The following is a 19,597-nucleotide window of genomic DNA, read 5'->3' on the forward strand; positions in this document are numbered from 1 at the left end:
GGGACATTCACTTCTAGCATTGAAACAAAACAAATGATCAGAGGAGAGGATAAAGAGAGAGGCAAACCAAGAAACAGACTCTTAACTCTAGAGAACACATTGATGGTTACCAGAGTGGAGGTGGGTGGGGGATGGAGGAAATAGGTCATAGGGATTAAGAAGGGTGCTTGTGATGGGCACCGTGCACTGTGATGTGCTTGTGATGTTGGGAGCTGTTGGATCACTAAATTGCACGTCTGGGGCTCCTATTAACTCTGTATGTTAACTAACTGGAATTTAAATTAAAAACTTAAAAAAATTTATTAAAAAGTTTTAATGCATGCTTCTGTTGTAGTTACTTCTGTAGCTGGGTTGGGTTTAACTGACATTGTCACAATTGAAGCAAAAAAGATCTCTTCCGAAGAGGTGCCTTTCCATCCTGGATATAAACAACATCCTTGTCTGTAGGAGTGAGGGAGAAAGGTAGAATCTGTTTACAGAGAAGAAGCCTTGGCTCTCAGTGACATCACCGGTTAAGTAGGTGGCCGTGAAGTCTGTGCAAGTAACTGGCAGGAGACCTCCTTTTGTTTACCTAATTCCTTGGCGTGAGTCATTTGCAAACACTGTCCATGGAGGCTCTGCCAGGTACATCCCTGCCAGGACATCTTGCTTCATCCAGATGAATCCTAGGTATGCCCACTGGTTCTCAGAGGAGGCTACACACAGAGAGCACAGGGAATGCCCAGTGTCGATACTGGGGTATTTTTACACCTCTCCTTACATTAGGGAACAAAATGGCGGACACTGCAGTGGGTGACAGTCCAGCACTGGAGCCAGACCCTTTGCTTGAGTTGCGGCTGGTATTAGCAATAGGGCAAGGGGCAGGGGTGTGGTGTTTAAATAAGTATAATATTACCATAAGATGGTTCTGAGGAGTAACTGACTTAATATGGCCACTGCCAAGAAGACTGCTGGGCACCCAGTAGGCACACTGGAACATTAGCTGTCATTGTAATCGGGTCAGTGTTCTTTTTTTCTCTGCCATTTCCTTCCTGATCACACCTCTTTATTCCCCCCTAAACACTCCGAAGGCCCAACCTGCAATTCGTCACAGTTTACCTTCTGTTCGACATCACTGGAACCACAAGAGCACCTTACTATGATCTGTCATTTTGGGAAGCGTAGACTCGGGCTGCTTAAAGCCATTGCTTTGAAAAGGGCATCTGCCTTCTGATTTTTTGTGTTCCACGTAGGTCTTTAGGCAGCTGGGTTTCCCAATCAGTCTGCAATTGTATCTGTTTAAATGCATCTGATGCAAAGATTCAAAAAACCAACAAAGACACACTTCAGTATTAAAAGCACGTGGAGGAGCCTGGAGAGCCCCGCAGCACACAGGTAGGACAGACCTTGGGATTACTTCAATTCAGTAGCTCAGCGAAGCAATCAAGGCTTCTATTCATCTCTCCTCTTGGCTCACCACAACAGAGGGTTCACCCGTAGGCTGGTCTTACCTCGTGGGGGTAGTCTGGCTGCTAGCAACTTCTCAGGATGCTTGCTTCCACAGGTATTCTTGGAGAGGTCCAGAGAGACGGCCAGTTTCAGAAGTGCTCTGAAAAGAGCAAGGATGGGTCTTTCTTAGAAGTTACAGAAGAAAAAAATTTTTAAAAAAGCTTCTTCAGTCTTATTAGCCCATAGTTGTCCACCCATTTGGTGGACAGCCCACTTGAACCAATCAACGGAGCCAGGGGAGAAGAGCACGTGGATTCTCTTGAGCCCAAGCTACATGGTCCATCCTCAGTGGGAAGAGGGGACATTCACCTCCTTGAAAGCACGAGGTACTCATGGAAGGTATGGCTACCAGGAAACAGACTCAGGAGAGTTACCAGGAGAAGCAGGAACAGATGCTAGGGGGTGTTTTCAATCTCAGGTACCATAACCGTGCCACCTGGCTCGAAGCTGGATTTTAGCTTGTCTAAAAGCATTCATCGGCTCTCTGCTAAAAATGTCCCTTCAGCTCATCACCCTCGACAAAACTGGTTTTGTTTTTGTTTGTGCGCAAGTTTGTTTCATTCTGTATTGAGAGTGCACCCAGATCCGCACTGTCTTTGGTTGCAGCGCTGGGACAGAAGCCTCGACCCTCGGCCAATTTCGTATTAGACCGTACTCAAAAGAGTTAAGTGCCTACCAAGGCTTAGTCATATATTTTAAAGTAATTCTTTATGGTGCCCCACTTTCAAGAGAGGATTTTAGTGGAATGAGACTTTCATAGGTTGGAGGTGTGTCCGGATACATTCGATTTCAGTTCCTAACTAACCCGAGGAACCCATGGTGGGTCATACACAATCCGAGAGGGAGGCAGCTCCGGTGTGATAATCTGCTGTTCTCAACTCACAAGGGAACGAAGAGGTTCACCCTGAGGACAGGCTCCCGTGGGCCCTTCTCAGAGCATCTGTGTCTCCTTCACCCCCTCCCTTCCCCTCCACAGAAGCTCATCAGAATGCAAGTGAGTGCAAGACATGTTTTTACAGGTATGAACTTGAATCTGCTCTAATTTATAAAAAGAGACAGATGACTGTCAGACCTTAATTTTTGCATCAGTCAAATTAGGCTGGATTACGCCGTGGTCAGAAACAACTCTCGGTGGTATAACGCAACATTTTGTGTCTTACTCACTGGGAGCTTACGGTGGAGGGGGCCTTCTGCCATCAGGGACCCCAGCTGGCAAAGGTGCCGTCTCAAAACAGCTCACACAGTCACAGAGCTGGGAGAAGAACCAAGTCCCCATCACTAATCCCAAACTTGTTCTTCATGGTCTTGCTCTGGAACAACGCACATCGCTTTTGTTCCCCTTTTGTGGCCAAGATAAGTCACGCCAGCCATGCTGTGTGGAGACAGGGAAATGCTGTCCTATGATTTGCTCAGAAAAGGAAAAAAGGAATATTTGTGAAAGCCCGAGTGGCCACTGCTGATTTAAAAAGAAAAAAATGCTTAGTAAGAAATGAGTTATGACATACATCACTGCTCTGTGCATTAATTGTACCTCCTGCTAGCCAAGAAAAGCTCCACCGGGCAGCCCCATAAGCAGACTAGTGCTCTTCTTGTTTCGTTTTCTCTTTGTTTTGCTACGTGGAAAGAAGGACTTCTTGGCTATTTTGCTGATAGGGGTTCGTTGCACACTGTAGTTGAGCGGAATCTAGAACTGTGCATCTGTACACAGGCACGCAAGCATATTACACAGATAAACAGAGGGCTGCTTTATAACATGTGCTCAAAATCTGAAGATGGGAACAGTCATCCAGGCAGACAGCAAAGAACTGGGAGCTCAGTTGAAATGGCTCCCCAGTATCACACAGTGCTATCTCCATCCTGTAAATGCCCAACTATGTATATGTGTTAATGCTTAGGAGAAAAACTGGAAATTGAATCACTAAAATGCTGAAAGTGACTTTATGAGGTTATAATAGTGAACGGAGTATTAGTTTGTATTGAACTTCTCTTTCATCTGTATTTTCTCAGTCCTCGATAATAAATGCCTTCCGTAGAAAAAGGACTGCTGCTTTTGCGGTTAGGCGAAACAGCTGAAGAGCAAATTCTGAGATGGCCCCAGGACTCTTGCCCCCAGGGTGTGTGCCTGGAATCATCTCCTCCCCTGAGTGTGGTGGGACTGCGAGTATCATGGGCTGTCACTCCCCCACCCTTAGGTTCTGTGTGTGGCTAAAGAAGTGTTGGCTTATACCATCAAGGTGTGATCCATTGATTTTGAGTTCCTCAGAAGGGGAAGGATCCCGGGTAGACATAAGCTACTCAGGTGGGCTTTGCAAGGTGGCTTCATCCTGAAAGATCAGTCCACTCCTGGCATCGGAAAAGTGAGCTGCCATGTTGGCAGAGAGGACTGGAGGGTGACTTCCAGGAGCTAAGAGCAGTCCCTGCCTGACAGCTTGCAAGAAAACAGGGACTCAGTAATTCAGCCATAGGGAAAGAAATTCTAGTACGCTGGGGAGAGGGTTCTGCTGCTCCAAGGAGACAGTAGCCGTGGCCTCTACCTCGATTTTAGCCTGGTGAGGTCCAAGTTCCTAGCTCACCCGTGCCTGGACTCCCAGCCCCTGGGCATTAAGAGAGAAGACATTTCTGTTGTCTTAAGTCGCTGAGTTTGTGGTGCTTCCTGACACGATAATAGAGACCTAAACTTCTATGTCAACAACCCCCAAAATCTGCTATTGAGTAGAATCAGGAGAACATGAGAATGAGCATATATTTGCAAAAGGAGAAAAAGATCCTTCAACTAGAAATCAGTGTTGCACACTTAACTTCGTGAGGAGTTTCTGGGAAGGTGCAAGGGGAACTCGGGAGCAGTGCCGGGAATTGTTGACCTCTTGTCATGGGGACTTGATGTGGAGCGCTGGTATGTACACATATTACAGGGTATTGAGGCTTACGTGTATATGACTTGAGTCCCAACAAAAAATAATGAAAACCCAGTGAGCTTGATACTAATCAGTACCAAAATTTTATAAGGTAACAAACAGTCTGAGTGTCTTGTGTATGGTAGGCATTCAAAGAATACTTTCCCAGTGTGGTGTAGTAGATGTCACATGAAGTTTACCAGTTTAATCATTTTTTTTAAAAATGTTGTTTATTTATTTGACAGATAGAGATCACAGGTAGGCAGAGAGGCAGGCAGAGAGAGAGGAAGGGAAGCAGGGTCCTTGCTGAGCCGAGAGCCCGATGTGGGGCTCGATCCCAGGACCCTGAAACCATGACCTGAGCTGAGGGCAGAGACTTAACCCACTGAGCCACCCAGGCGCCCCCAGTTTAATCATTTTAAGTGACATTAAGTAGATTCACACTGTTACTTTATACACCCAGCTCCGCTATCCATCTCCAGAACTTTTTCATTATTCCAGACTGAAACAAATAGGTTTTTATTGTTGAGAGACCTGGCTTTAGTTTCTTTTCGCCACGTGGACAAGCCAAGAGGCAATACAGTGTGGTTATGAAGGCCACGCTAATATTATGCTTAATTTATGTGTGAGGTTTGCCGTGTGCTCTCATATGCTTCTGGGTTTTAGTGGAGTAAATATTCTTGGAAGACCGCCATTTATTTTACCTAGTTTCATAAACTGGGATTTCTAGAATCCCTTTCCAGTTTCCCCTCTCATCGCTTCCTTGCTCAGACTACCTCCTCCGTTGTAAAAAGCTTGGTTCTCAGAACCAAGACCGTTGATTCTTGTTCCCGACCCCCGCCTGAAATGCTGTCATGTCATCCCTGGCTGACTTAGTTAACTCATTGAGAAAATTCTGTTAGGCACTTCCACGTTTAGGTGCAAGGGGTATACCAGCGGGTGTGACGTTAAAGGACTTCATCCTGTCGTCCTGGCACTAGTCCTTTAAATCTTCCTGCAGATTTGTGAAGGAAGATATGTGAAACTCTTCTCAGTCATCCTTCTGTACCCTTCTTACCCACCACCATCACCTGAGGCTCTTTTAGCGATTTCTACATACACCCCCCTCTTCAGAAAAATCCCTCCCTGTATCACATTTATGTGTATCTTCGACTGCCCTGCTTAACCGAAAGTTCCTTGAAAATTGGGCTCTTCCTGGTTCACCTTTGTGACCTGCGTCCCAAGCACCCTGAGTACTCATGGAGTGGATTGGTGTGGGTAGGGACATGAAGGTTATAATTAAATTAGAGATGCTTATTCAAAGATCATGGCTCCTTCACATTGGTAATCGCCTAAAAAGTTTAGTTAATCGTTAAATGGGTAGAGAAAACGAGGAGGGCGCTTTTAAAGTCTCCTTCTGATGGATTTATATTATTAATTAAACAGAGGTATGTCGGAACCTGTGAACATGTACTTCTTCCTCCAGAAATCGGCTCCCTTTCTTCTTAATTAAGTTGGCTGTGGCACGGTGTAAATCTCCCTATGGTTATTCCACTCATTTCATACATACTAATGAGGACAGGCATATGAGTGTGGTGGTGGAGGTGGAAATCATTTATTCAGCTGTGGGAAAAATAACATCAGGACTTGGACCCCCTGCTGACTTTGCACACAGTTTTTCAAAGCTTTAAATTGGCATGCTAATTAAGTAGCTGAGTGCATTAAATAAAGGGCACACCATCGGCCTCCTGGGGGTTGGAAGGGACTCCTTGTGTTTCTCCACTTCACATCTCGGACGTGAGGGTGGAGAACATGGGCCCATTCTCCACATTCTCCACATCTTCCCTTCAGATGTTATCTCCCATTTACGAGTTTTCTGCTTCCGTCAGAGACTAATCACAGGGAGTTCAGAGGATTTTCAGAGTTCCCGGTAACTATAGGAGGACTAGTTTTGATAGAAGATGTCAGTTATGCGTGTCACTCTAATACTGTGTGCATTTCACACTTGAAAACGTGGGTGATAGTTCTCTTATCTAGGAAAGAGTGTCTGAAAACATCTACTCTTGACTCTTGAACAACAGTGGGGTTAGAGACACGGGCCTCCACCCCATCCCCTCCCCACGCAGTCGGAAATCCATGTGTACATTCGTCCAAAGACTGAACCACTAGTAGCCCATTGTTGCCCAGAAGGCCTACCGATCCCGTAAGCAGCCTTTGTATGTTACATGTATGATGTACTGCATCCTTACAACAGAGCAAGCAATAGACAAGAAAATGTTATTTCAGGAAATCTTTTTTTTTTTTTTTTAACATTTTATTTATTTATTTGAGAGGCAGAGATCACAAGTAGGCAGAGAGGCAGGAAGAGAGAGGGGGAAGCAGTCTCCCCGCCGAGCAGAGAGCCCGATGCAGGACTCTATCCCAGGACTCTGGGACCATGACCTGAGCTGAAGGCAGAGGCTTTAACCCACTGAGCCACCCAGGCGCCCCTATTTCAGGAAATCTTAAGGAAGCACAAATGCGTTTTCTCTACTCTCCTGTGCTCACTGAAGAAAATCCACTTGTAAGCGGGCCCATGCAGGTCAAACCCGCGTTGCTAGAGGGCCAACAGGATTCTGAAAACAAATATTCAGATGTGGTGATTACGCTTACAACATTTGCTAACTTCTAGTAAGAGATAAAAGGTTGGGGCGCCTGGGTGGCTCAGTGGGTTAAGCTGCTGCCTTCGGCTCAGGTCATGATCTCGGGGTCCTGGGATCGAGTCCCACATCGGGCTCTCTGCTCAGCAGGGAGCCTGCTTCCCTCTCTCTCTCTGCCTGCCTCTCCATCTACTTGTGATTTCTCTCTGTCAAATAAATAAATAAAATCTTTAAAAAAAAAAAAATTCTTTAAAAAAAAAAAAGAGATAAAAGGTTAAGTCCCCGATTCATTGTCGTATCTGCAGGAAATGGTGTGAGCTCTTCCTGGAAGAGAAATGTGTGTTATTTTCTGTAAGCCTACTTGCTTAGTCAGCTCTGTCTATACCCCAGCGAAGGTTCAGGATGGCATACCTGAAACCTGGCAGTGTTAATTTCACAGTCTATCCACCTCCTATTTTTTTTCTCAAATGTCAGGACAAATCTTTCTTTAAATCACAGGGAAAGCATTTGTGTGTGTGTGAATATGTAAAGATGACTTCAGTGATTTCCTAGGGACACTGAAATGAAACAACCTTCCTATAAGAAAGCAGGTGACTTACTGTCACAGTGCTCTTCCCTCCCGTGTGCTTCTCTGAATGTTATGGGCATAAAAAGGTCGGAACAATTCATGCCAAGCAAGCACTGGTGGATTGATAAATTGGTTGAATGTGTTTTGATGGTGCCGGGACCAAAACCTCAAACGGAGGGGCTGGAAGCAGGCAGTGTCTTGGCCAGTGTCCCACAGCTGGTTAGCAGCACAGCCAAGACCCGACCCTCAGCTCCCACTGCTAGTTGGAATACCATTCTACTGGAGATCAGAGACACAGTTGCCAAAACTTCCCTCTTTCTTTTGTTTCCTTATTTATTTTTTCCCCACGTTTTCCTCCGTCTGTATCTTAATATGGTATATATTAGCAGCAGTAAAAGAACTCACTTTTGTTTTCATTTCTAATTTTTCTTGAGGCATCCAATTTCCACCCATCCCGCCCCACAGGGCTCCCACCCAGCTAACTCTTTCCACCCCTTCACCATATTCTTTTCCTCTGGGAGCTGGGTCTGTTTTTCATGTTTTCCTGGCTGAATTGAGAAAGCAGGAAGAATTGGAGCGCTGACTTTGTCTTGTTCCTTATTTTACTAGAAAGTAGAGGGAGATGGGAGGTAGGGAGGGAAGTCTTAGGTAATGGTACATAACTGCTTTTTGTAACTCTTTCATAAGAGGGTCTTCCCATCATACCAGTTACCTTGTAGTGCTAACTCAGGGGTGGAACCCGTTTTCCCATCTGTATTGGGAAATGTATTTCCCATGACCGTATTGGACAGGATGGGATTATGTTTTCACTCTGTGACACCCTCCTGGAAACCGGCACCTCAGCTAGAGAGACGTGGGGGGAAGCATCAAAAAGTGAGGGGATGTGTCTGACGTGTCTTGGAAGAAATGTAATGTACCCCTTAAGGACAGGCTTCAGATTTGATCTTGGAAGGTCATGACCTCTTTGTGTCCTGTTTCCTCATCTGCAAAGTGGGGACGAAAAAACCCATCAGGTTAGGTTGGGGAGATTAAAGTGTTTGGCACAACCTGGAGTTAGTTGAGATTTTTAAAAGTTTTTTATTGTTGTTGTTTTGTTTTTTAAAGTGAGAGAGAGAACATGCGAGTGTGTGGAGGAGAGGAGGGGGAGGGGCGGGAGGATCTCCAGCAGACTCCATGTGAGGGCGGGACCCAGCACGGGGACTCGATCTCACCACCCTGAGATCATGACCTAAGCCCAAATCAAGAGCCCCGTGCTTAACCAACAGAGCCACCCAGGGGCCCCTTAAGTTAGTTAAGATTTTTATTAAGTGGCACCAATAGATAAGGCATAGTTTCTGGGAACACTCACAGATTCTCGCTGAACTTCTTAGCCATGAAACAGAGCTGTTTCACCAAATTGCCTTTTTTGTGGGCTGAGGTAGAAGGTGTTCATGCTTCAGGAAGGGTGAAGGAGAAGGATGACAAGACCTCGATAGGACATCAGAGCCTCCCTCAGTCAAAGGGCCCGAGTCCCAGCTGTGCTCTAACCGTGGGAAAGGACTGCAGTACCAGGCTGGAAACTGAGGCAAAGGCCAAGCCCCAAGAAGAGCAAGGCTCCTTCCAGTAATTCCCCTGCCCGCTGGCTGGAGGTTCTGAGCTCTCTGCTAAGGACTGCTTCCCAGCTGGACCTGTGCAGTAATGGCGTCCCTTCATCCCGCCACGCTGACTTCGGTTCCAGGTTCTCTCACCACCTGGCAGCTGGGGGCGCCCTCCTGGCATCTCCACGGCTGCAGTCACGTGGGCCCCCTCCCTGCACCTGTGCATGTCGCTTTCTCGGGTGCTCTAGGTTGCTCTGCTCCCTGACGAGCAGCACCAGACATTCTAGGCTCCGCCCTCTGGGCACTCGGAAGGTTCTCAGGTTCTCGTGCTTTCTGGAACGGTGGCTCCCTTCATCCCCACATTGTAAGCCCTGGCGTTTCCAAAGCTACTTCTGTATCTGCTGTTCAGTTGTGTCATCCCTGCTTCCTGTCTACACAGGAAATGCCCCCCCACCCCCCACCCCCCACCCCCCCCCGCAGAGAAGCAAATAGTGGCTGCTGGTCTACAAGGGCCCTCAGCGGACCTGGAATCTCTTGTCTCAGAGGGACTTGACAGGATGCCTCTGTGGGCCATTTCTAGTCACGTGGGGTCTAAACTTCCAGCCCCAAGCTTCGCTGAACCTCTTCCCTTTCTCGTGCCCAGTGTGATGAGAAGGGTGATGAGGCCCGCCGTCCTGCAATGCAAAAGAGCGGAGAGGAAGCAGAATCCAGGGTAGAAATTCATTTTTCTTGTTGCGATATTTCTTTGCTTGTTACACTTTCTTTGCACCCTCCAGCTCTTGTCAGAGACCCATTTGTGAATGGAGACATTTCTGCTTTGAAGTCATAATTTATCCTGCAAGAGCTGCTAAAAGAAGCACTTTTAAACTCGGATCTGAGCGTAGGCTGGGAATTGTAAGTCACCTCCTAGCACTTGGGCAAATTGCAAAGAGTGGAGTCTTTTTTACCTCAGGGAGTCAATTTTAACTTATTGCTTTTTTTCTCCGAAGATACTTTCCTCAAACACTTGGCCCACCCCCCTTGCTTTCCTTGCAAATTCTGACTTAGGTTGTATGAACCAGCTGTCTGCCATTTATTGATGATGTTTCGTTGGCTGCAAGTTAACTGGTATTTACTTTATCATGAACCATCTAGCTAAACCGGAATTTTAAAAATTAGTCTATGGAAAGCCTAAGGAAACACTATATTTTTCCAATCTACTCCAAGAAAATTATAGTTACCACCAGTCATCTCTCTCTTCCAGAGCCTCAGAGAGGGGACATGGCAGAGGAGGAGAGGTGGTGGATGCTGGCATCTGCGTGCCTGGATTCAAACCGTGCCCTTAACCGCTTACCTGCTCTGTGACCTAGGGCAAGTTACTGAACCTCTCTGTGCTGGAGAAGTGAAGCCCCTACTTCCCTCGCGTATTGTTGCAAGTAGTAGCTGAGTTCAGATACAGCTCAAGACAGAAGGGTGCTTGGCACCTAGAAAGGAAAAACGTAAGTACACTTTTCTTCTTGTTAAATTGTCTTCTAAATGTGTAATATTTGAATTCTTGGAGGAGCAAAACCTACAGATGGACCAGGACAGCACAGATTTCTAAAAACAGCTATCTTTTGCTTTTATGGTTTGACTGATTATAAAAATGGAGGTTAGAAGCAGATCAGATTGAATGCAAAGGGGTTGCTAGTCTTAGTCACTGGACGTGTTTTGTTTTTTTGTTAAATGTGGTCAGGTGCATTATCTGTTTGAAGCTTCTGCGTCTTTTGAGAGTGCTTTTTTGAGTCTTCTGTTTAAAAGATTAGACAGAAATGTGTGAGTTTGCACAACACAGCCCATCTGACCCAACAGGACTATATTAAGTGGCCAGCCAGCGCCTCTGGCAGCTCTCCCCACCCTACCCTTCCCTACCTTGCCATACCCGCTCTGGAGCAAGGGACAAGGAGCACAGTTTATGTAAGCTTACAGAAAAGAAACATCATAAAAACATGTATCTATCTCCATATGTTCCCGCTCTTCCTACACGCTGATGTTTCAGGGTAACTATCTTATTAAATTTGCCTATTGCTGACAAAGCTATTCAGGGATAAACAATACCCTCTGTCATTTGCTAGGCAGCCAGATTTCCCTCAGAAGGTTCTTTTGGGGCCCCTTAAAATGTACCTTTGTTGTAATCCACAGAAAGTCACAAGAGAACAGCTGAACTGTGTAACTGAGTTTAATTTATTGTGTTTTCTCTCTCACACACACACACATACACACAGCGTCCTTGTCCCTCATTCCTTCGCATTTTTTCCTGGGGGTGGGTAGCCAAGAAATGTGGGGCTCCCTCTACAGGCCTGGGGACCGTGACTGCTTTACCTTGCTGGGAGTTCGCATACATTGCAATCATTTGTAATCTTCACTGTGACTTCAGCATAGCTCTCCTATCATACTCGTTTTATTGCCAGGGATTTGGCCATTTTGGTGATAAAACATAGTCATCACTTGGCAATTGTGTTTCAGCCACATGGACGCAAGCAGCGCTTAAATTTTGTGGGGAGGGTTCTGAAGGACAGGTCATGTCACTTGAATTTGGGGGGAGGGTGGGGTCTAGGGAGTGGTTCAGACAGTCTCAACCTGGGGGCTCAGAGTTCTGTTTCTAAGCACTGTTCCCTTCCTTCTGATCCCATGCACACAAAGGTAAAGCCCTCCTCTATCTTGGTTTCCGTGTCTACTGAAAGAATTTTCTGCTAATGTGTATCATGTAATAATCCTGTGCTGGTCCTTATGAGCACCCAAATAATCTGTTTTCTCCAGGAGGGCAGCAACGCCCTTAGGAGAATATTGACTAACCACTGTATTCTCAGCACCTAACCTGGTGTCTGGCATACAGTTGGTGCTTAGTAAATAATGACTAGTTGAGTGCTGTCCTCTTTATGCATGTTTCTTAGGGCACTTCTGTGTGTCCTCCATAATGCCATGGACTCAGTGCTGATGGGGGCCAGATGTGATAGGGGTGGTAGAAATGATCACAGAGCTCTCTGGGCAGGTGCGTGTTCCACCAGCTGCTAGTTTAACAAGAATTTATTAGATTTGCACTGTAAACTTTGGTTGCTCTCAGCTAAAAACTTGAGGGAGGGACGCCTGGGTGGCGCAGTTGGTTGGACGACTGCCTTCGGCTCAGGGCGTGATCCTGGAGTCCCAGGATCGAGTCCCACATCAGGCTCCCAGCTCCATGGGGAGTCTGCTTCACTCTCTGACCTTCTCCTCGCTCATGCTCTTTCTCACTGTCTCTCTCTCAAATAAATAAATAAAATCTTTTAAAAAAATAAATAAATAAATAAAAACTTGAGGGAAACATCAAAAAATATAATAGTATCCTTGCCTAGAGAATTTCCAAGCCTAGCTGGCAAGGTGAGTCTTACCTATCTGTGGGATTCCGGGATAACTCAGTGCTAACCCAAAACCCCACCCAAACCTGAGACTGATTCTAAGGGAAATAACATTTCAGAGAGTTGGATTGCTGAAGGTGCTTTGAGGTGGTGGGAAAGGTTCATGCAGAGTTAGATCCTAGGTAGGAAAGATGTGTGGAGTTGGGATGTGTTGAGGGGCAGAGATGAGACTTCACTTATGGCAGGGGTAGGGGGGCAGAGAGAGCATGAGCAAAGACGTGGAGCCTGGTGTGAGGACCTGGGCACAGGCGAGGTGAGGAGGGAGGCCACTAACCTTGCCAGAGTGGCATGTACTTGAGAGAGGACATCAAGGCCAGGCAATGGAGAACACAGACCTGTGTTTTATTAGCATGATACCACTCCTTGATCAGCCCTGTCAGGCTGGGGGACTTTGGCGCCCAGAGTGGCCGAGAAATAATTTGGACAGTAGTGGAGTTTGGAGGGAGATACAGGAGCCTATCCTCGTGCCTGCACTCCACAGCCACCTCTTAGTTTTGATTTCACTACAGTCAGCAAAATTTCCTATTGATGAGCGAACCTCCTCTCTCTCTGTAAGGCAGTGGTGCTCAGACTTGGATGTGGATCAGCATCCCTTTGGGGTCTTACCGTAAGGGCTGATTTCTGAGACCTGTCCCCTTCCCCACACCTGAGTTCTCATTCAGTAGAACTGGATCAGGACCTAGGGATCTGCGTTTTTGCAAGGTCCCAGCACGTCCCATGGGCTGCACTTGGTGAATAGAGCCCCAAGGAGTAAGTGGTCCAAAGAGGCAGTAAAAAACAAAAAACAAAAAACAAAAAAATGGGCAGCCAGCAAAAGATATTTGTAAGAGATGCAAGCTGCACGGTTAGTTACTAAGACTCTGTTCTCTGATGAAATTTAAACACTGTCCAAACAATTCTTATCTGTCTCATCATTTGGAGCTTACCTTAATTTGATGGGCAGTGTGATACGTACAATAGGCATGGAAATGATCTGATTTCTAGAAGCCCCGATAGGGAGAATATTAAAGCTCACCTCAGTCCAAGGACATCCTAAGAGCAGCTCTTGAATTTATTCTTTGCTATCAGCTGGACCCAGAGTAGCTCATTTTACACTACAATTAGTAGCAAATTACAGTCAGACCGACTTTCAAAAGAGCTGGTTACATTCTGCTAGGAGACAATTTAAAGGATCAGATTGGTGCTCCATTAAATCAAGCAAGCTCATCTGGCTCCTGAGACTTGGGTCTCCCAACCCTGCAAGGCATGCACGTTGGCTTCCCTTTTAGCAAAAAGCTGAGCTCTGGGCTTTGGTGTTTCTGATCCATGTTCACTCCAACAGTGGCCCCATCTTCTTGGGCTGGGTGCAGACACCTCACTGGCAAAAACACAGATTGGTAAAGACACCAGGTCCTTGTACATGTCCATGTGGGCAAAGTGCCAGTGACTTCTGGGGCACCTGACCTGGTTTCTGCTGTCGAGAGATGTGAAGTTTCTGCAGACCTCACTCCTAGGTCAAGAGGGCTTCCTGGGTGGATGCAAAGGAGGGGAACTCTTCTCTGTCAATGGTTTTTTTCTTATTCAGTACACACTGAGGAGGTGGGCACCTGGGGGGCTCAGTCCTTAAGTGTTTGCCTTTGGCTCAGGTCATGAGACCATGGTGGGAGGGGTATGGAGTCCTGCAGTCAGATTCCCTGCTTGGGGGCGCAGGCGGGACGGGGTGGGGGTGGGGGAGGGGTGTCTGCTTCTCCCTCTGCCTCTCTCAGCGCTTGAGCACTCTCGTTCTCTCTCTCAGATAAATAAAATCTTAACGCGCGCACACACACACACACACACAGGCAGTGCAGAGTAAAATCCTTCCAGTGGGCTTGGCTCAGAGTCACACCATTGCAGTGTGACGCCTGGAACAGTGTCCGCTGAGACGGTGAGGTACAGGTTGGAATGTGGGCTGCACAGGGTGGGGCCCGGTTTTGAATGGGTGAACCCCCTCAGAGTCTGAATCTGAGGAAATTGCAAAAAGCCTTGTATTCTTACAGGTATAGGAGGGAGAAGCCTCCATAATACTTTACGGGCAGTCTTTCTTTTCTTTGTGTTTGCCTCTTTCCTACAGTTTTATAATGAGAGAAAGCAGAGCAAAGAACTCTTAATAGTGAAGAAAACACATTATAGGACAATTCTGCTTCTCTCTCTTTCTCTCCCTTTTTTTTTTTTATAAGTTGCCAGCAAGAAGTGTTTGGCTTCATTTTATGTGATGGTGGCTGGGCCGAGGCAGGCATTCATCAGGGAGGCAAGCATTCACGGATCTGTCTGTCTTAAGGTTAAATGGGTCCAGCATGGCTACCTCAGCTCTTTCATGCCCAAGTACAAACACCTGTGATGCCTGGAGTTAGGGAAACAAAATCCCCCCCCACTTTTGTGGAACTCCAGCCTCAGGCACTAAAGGTCCCCCTCAGCTCGCTCAAGGACAGGCAACCTTTGGCTCTCCCACAGGCAACACAGGGCAGGGAAAGAATGTTGTTGAACTGCACTGATTTTGAATCCAAAGCCAACACCCTTTTCAAAAATGGAAAACATTTGGCGTGTGTAGAATATCTGCTAGGCCCCGATGGGTCCCCCGATGCTGGCGGTTCTCCAGGACCACCCAGTTCTTGGCCTGCCACCCAGGTATCTTCCAAACTCCGGCTCAAGTTAAAGGAGAGACACCTAAAAGACCTCTCCTTTCTTTTCTTATTTCATTTTCTCTGATCATTCACCGCCTAAGACAGGAGAAAGTGAGGTGCCTGGGGGCTCAGTCAGTTAAGCGTCTGCCTTCAGCTTGGGTCAAGATCTTGGGGTTCTGGGATTGAGTCCCACCTCGGGCTCCCCGCTAGGTGGAGAGTCGGCTTCTCCCTCCCCCTCCCCCATCTCCCCTGCTCATGCTCTCTCTCTCAATTCAGTAAATCAATATTAATAATTCAGTCTAAGCCAAACTGTTTGGTGTCACCACAAGGGACCAAGACTGTATCTTATTTAAAAAAAAAAAAAAGAACTGATGAGTTAACTGTCTTAAGGGTGGCTGCAGACGGAGTCTGTGTCTTCTGTCCTCAGCTGTACACTGAGGAAGAAAGAGACACAAACCCTGGACCACATGCTCCTAAACATTTTGGGAGTGGAGGGAGGGAGATGTGTCTTCACCCTCCTAAGCTGGGCCCTTCAAGACCCAAGGAGAGGAGGGCGGGTGCCCCTTCTGAACAACGCCTGGTGTTTTTTTCACCCCCGAGCTGCGTCAAAATGAAACCTCTCCCTCGGCTGTTGCCTCGCTTCACCTGTATCTGATACGAAGGAAAGGGTAAATTCCCAAGGTAAAAAGGGAATAAGATGACCCATTTCCAAGACGGAAGGGGAGGCTAGAGTGTGCCCATCATGTGACACATGTTCGGTACTTCGGGAATCTGCATGTTGAAATCGAAGCTGTCGGGGATATTTGCAGTCTACGCTTTGACATGTCTTCAACATCCCAGTAATGCCGGTTTGAAGAGCGAGGCTGGAGGAGGGTGTCTGTGCAGCAGGGATCTGCTTGAGCCTCTCCTCCGCCTGTCTACCTCTCGTCCTCTAGGCTCGACAGAAGGTGTGATGGGAGCCAAGGAGGTAGAAGCATATCCAGTCCAAGTGCAGCATATCCAGTCCAAGTGTGTGCTGTTGAACTTGTACCCTGCCTACGTTGGTTGAATTGGACTTATGCTGGTTGAATTCTGGATTGGCATCTCACTGGGACCCACAGGGAACCCCTCTGGTCTTCTCCAGGGCTGCATTTTTAGTCTTCGTGGAATTCTGTGGACTGTGATCCCGTCTGCCATCCTGCTTTGAGAGCTGCCATTCCTGAGCTCTCTTACTTCTTTTCTTCAATCTGGAGCGCTTCAGTTCTTGACAGGATCATCAAAACTGTGCAACCCAGCCTCTTGACTTTCCAGCTGAGGACGCCGTGGCCATGAAGCTTGAGTAACTTGTGCATCCACCTGTTTGTTCCTCTCCTGATTCCTGTACCCCTTGTGTCTTGTCTTGCCTTAAGTGTGTGTGAGAGAGAGAGACAGGAGGACCCATAGTTATTGGGATCTTCTGTGTGCAAGCTTCTTACCTGTTGTCTCTCTGAGCCTCCTATCAGCTCTGTGAACTAACTTACTGCCACATGTACTGTAGGAGAAAATGAAGGCGCAAAGAGGTTGAGTAACTTGCTCAAGGTTACACATCTCTGGGGAGCTGGGGAGCTGTGTGGAGCCCAGATGTCCCAAGGGAGGAGGCTCCTTCTCCTGGGGGGCTAGAGGTGGCCTGGCGGGAGCCAGTGTAGGCCCTCAGAGGATGGGGTCTTTACCTTGGGAGCGTGATTGAGGAGACAGTCTGCTGAGGACAGCAATCCAGGCCGGAGAGGCTGTTCCGCTGCTCCTGAACTACCTGCCCTACTTCTCTTCTTTCTACTTTGAGGATTACTGCCCCCCCCCTTCTGAGTGGACATTGGGAGGAAAAAGGGATCTGGCAGAGGTGTTAAGGATAATGACAGTAGTATCAGGGTCCTGAGTCTGTGGTATGGTGGCACAGGTGCTTGCAGGAACCTGGGTATGGATGGGGAAGTAGAGGAAAAGGAAGGGTGCGGGCGTCCTCCCTTTGGGGGACAAGACTCTGAGGTCACCGAGCCTGTCCGGTGGCCAACAGAACAGGAGGATGCCATTTCCCGGGCCGTCGGCAGAAGGGGCTCTTGGGGCAGCACCTCCTTTGAGGCAGTGAGGCTGGATTCCACCCCCACCCCTGGTTGGCCCTCTGAGAGAGGGGAAAGGAGACGATCGAGAAGAACATTGACGTATGTTGACCAGGTACAGTCTGTCCTCCTGGCTTTCCCTGCCCTTCTTCAGAACCAGGGAATCCAGTGCTTTCTGTCCCGGGGAGATGCTGATTGGGACCCTCTGTCTCCGTCTGCTAAGACTCTCTCTGTGAGGTCAGTGTTTGCTAACGGGGTGCTTCTCTTGGAGGCACACCTCTGCAAAGGAACACCCCTCATGTAGGAAGGACGCAAGCTCTTCATTTTCCTTGCTTTCTACCATCATTCATGACCCCTGCCTTCTTACCCCTGGGGACTGGAATTCATCTCACCTTCTCTCTTTCTCCAGGGATTTGACTAGAGCTCCTTTTAGGATGGCAAATTGCCAAAACCTTTTCTCCCCCACCCCATCTCTCCCAAAGAGGTCTGCAAACTGGTGGAGCTGTTGAAATGTGCATCATCCCCGGAAAGTTCGTGTCATCCGTTCAGACGTGGATTTTACTTTCAGAAGAGTACAAAAGTGACTTTTAGGAGTTCACAGGAGCCTGAAGTTATTTTATTATTTTACACAGGAAAGCAAAACCCCGAGATCTGAGAATAACATCAGACTGGTTCTCCGGCCTTTTAATTATCACGAATACTTGCTGCCCTTTTCCCCGCACAAACCTTGTTAGGAACACTGACATTACTTCTGCTTTGACAGCCTGGAAAAGTCCATGGGCAGGCATGATTCTGACGGGCCAGATTCTCACTGAAAGAAAGCCTACAAAAGTGTGCGTTTTGAATGGCTAGGACAGGCTTTTAAATTTCTGTGATAATCCCTCCTCTGTGTTCTCCTTCAGTACAGTGGGGACTGACCTACTTTGTCCCCCCATTCCTGAGTTTTGCACAGGTAACAATAGCAAGATGAGGAGGCTCTGAGGTTAAAACTCGTCCCTGACACGCAGCAAGCCTTCTTAGCTTCAAATCCCGGGGCCAACTTCGTGGATTTTATTTATGCATTCATTTATTTCTGTGACGTCTGGTGCCGAGACCTGGATAAAAAAATGAAAACGTCGGTTCATCAGAGGGACCCGGAATGGAGCGGGATGAAAATTTGAACCCACGAACTTTCTGACTCTTTCTGCCACAGAAATAACAAGATCCTTCCTGATCGGCACAAACAAAGGAAGGTCTCCTGCTCCGGACAAAGGCGGACCTGAGAGTAGTTACACCTCTCCAAACATCACTCACAACATCCCAGACCAAAACAAAAGCAGTGTGCCAAGGGGCCAAACAAACAGGCAAGAAATCAGCAAGCCCTGGTGAGTTGCCAAATTTGGCTTCTGGCTGTTTGCCCTGCAGGGAATTACGTAATTCCCAGAGGAGAGCCCTCCCCTGCCTGCGAATCTCAGCCTCTCCTGGGAGGCTTTTCCTCCTAAGGACTGGCAGCCAAAATAGGTGAGAATCTCACTTCCTCTGCCGTGAGGCGGCTGGTTTTTTATGAGCTGATTTTGTTGTCAGTGCCGGTGGGTTGGTGTGGAAGGAAACGCCATGTTTGTGACATTACAGGATGGGTTTCACGCCGTTCTTCCGAAAGAGTGACTGAATTATGCCCTCCGTGTGATACTCCTAAAGTATCCACGCTGAGCTCCAAAACAGGGATATCCAGAGCAGGAGGCCCTGATTACTTGGTTCTTACAGCAGGATCGCGAGCTCAGCCCACAGAACTGGCCTCACATTGTGGGGAGTTCACTGAAGAAAGAAGAAGTGGGAGGGGGTTGAAGCTGGGGGCTGGGCTCAGAAGCTGTGTTCATGAAAGGATCATGGGGCACCAGGATTCTCAATTCATATCCGTGTCAGCCCTATAAAGCCAGTGTTACTCTCTTGTCACAGTGGAGGAAATTGGGTCTCCGAGAAGTCGGGCAGCTTGCTTGCAATCCCGCAGCTGGTCAGCGGAGACCTGGCCTGCGTGACTCCAAAGCCTGTGCCGTACCCCAGGCCGAGAGTGTTACTCCATCAAGTTCAAGGGGTTTATGCGGAAGCATCCAGTGCCTCCATTTGCTCTGTGGGACCTTGTATGATTGAGCCTCTGAAGGTCTTTCTCTCCGGGATGAAGGCCTCTGTATTCCATAGTTTCTGGGCTGCCCACTGCAGTAGCCACTAGCCATTTGTGACTATTGAAAATTTGAATTAAACAACTCAGTTCTCGAATGACAGCTTTCTAGCAGCACATTAGAGTTTTTTTTTTTTTTTAATTTTTAAAATTTATTTGAGAAAGAGAGCAAGTGC

This window comes from Neovison vison, chromosome 1 (genome assembly GCF_020171115.1).
Source record: "Neovison vison isolate M4711 chromosome 1, ASM_NN_V1, whole genome shotgun sequence".
In the NCBI taxonomy this organism is placed as follows: Eukaryota; Metazoa; Chordata; class Mammalia; order Carnivora; family Mustelidae; genus Neogale; species Neogale vison.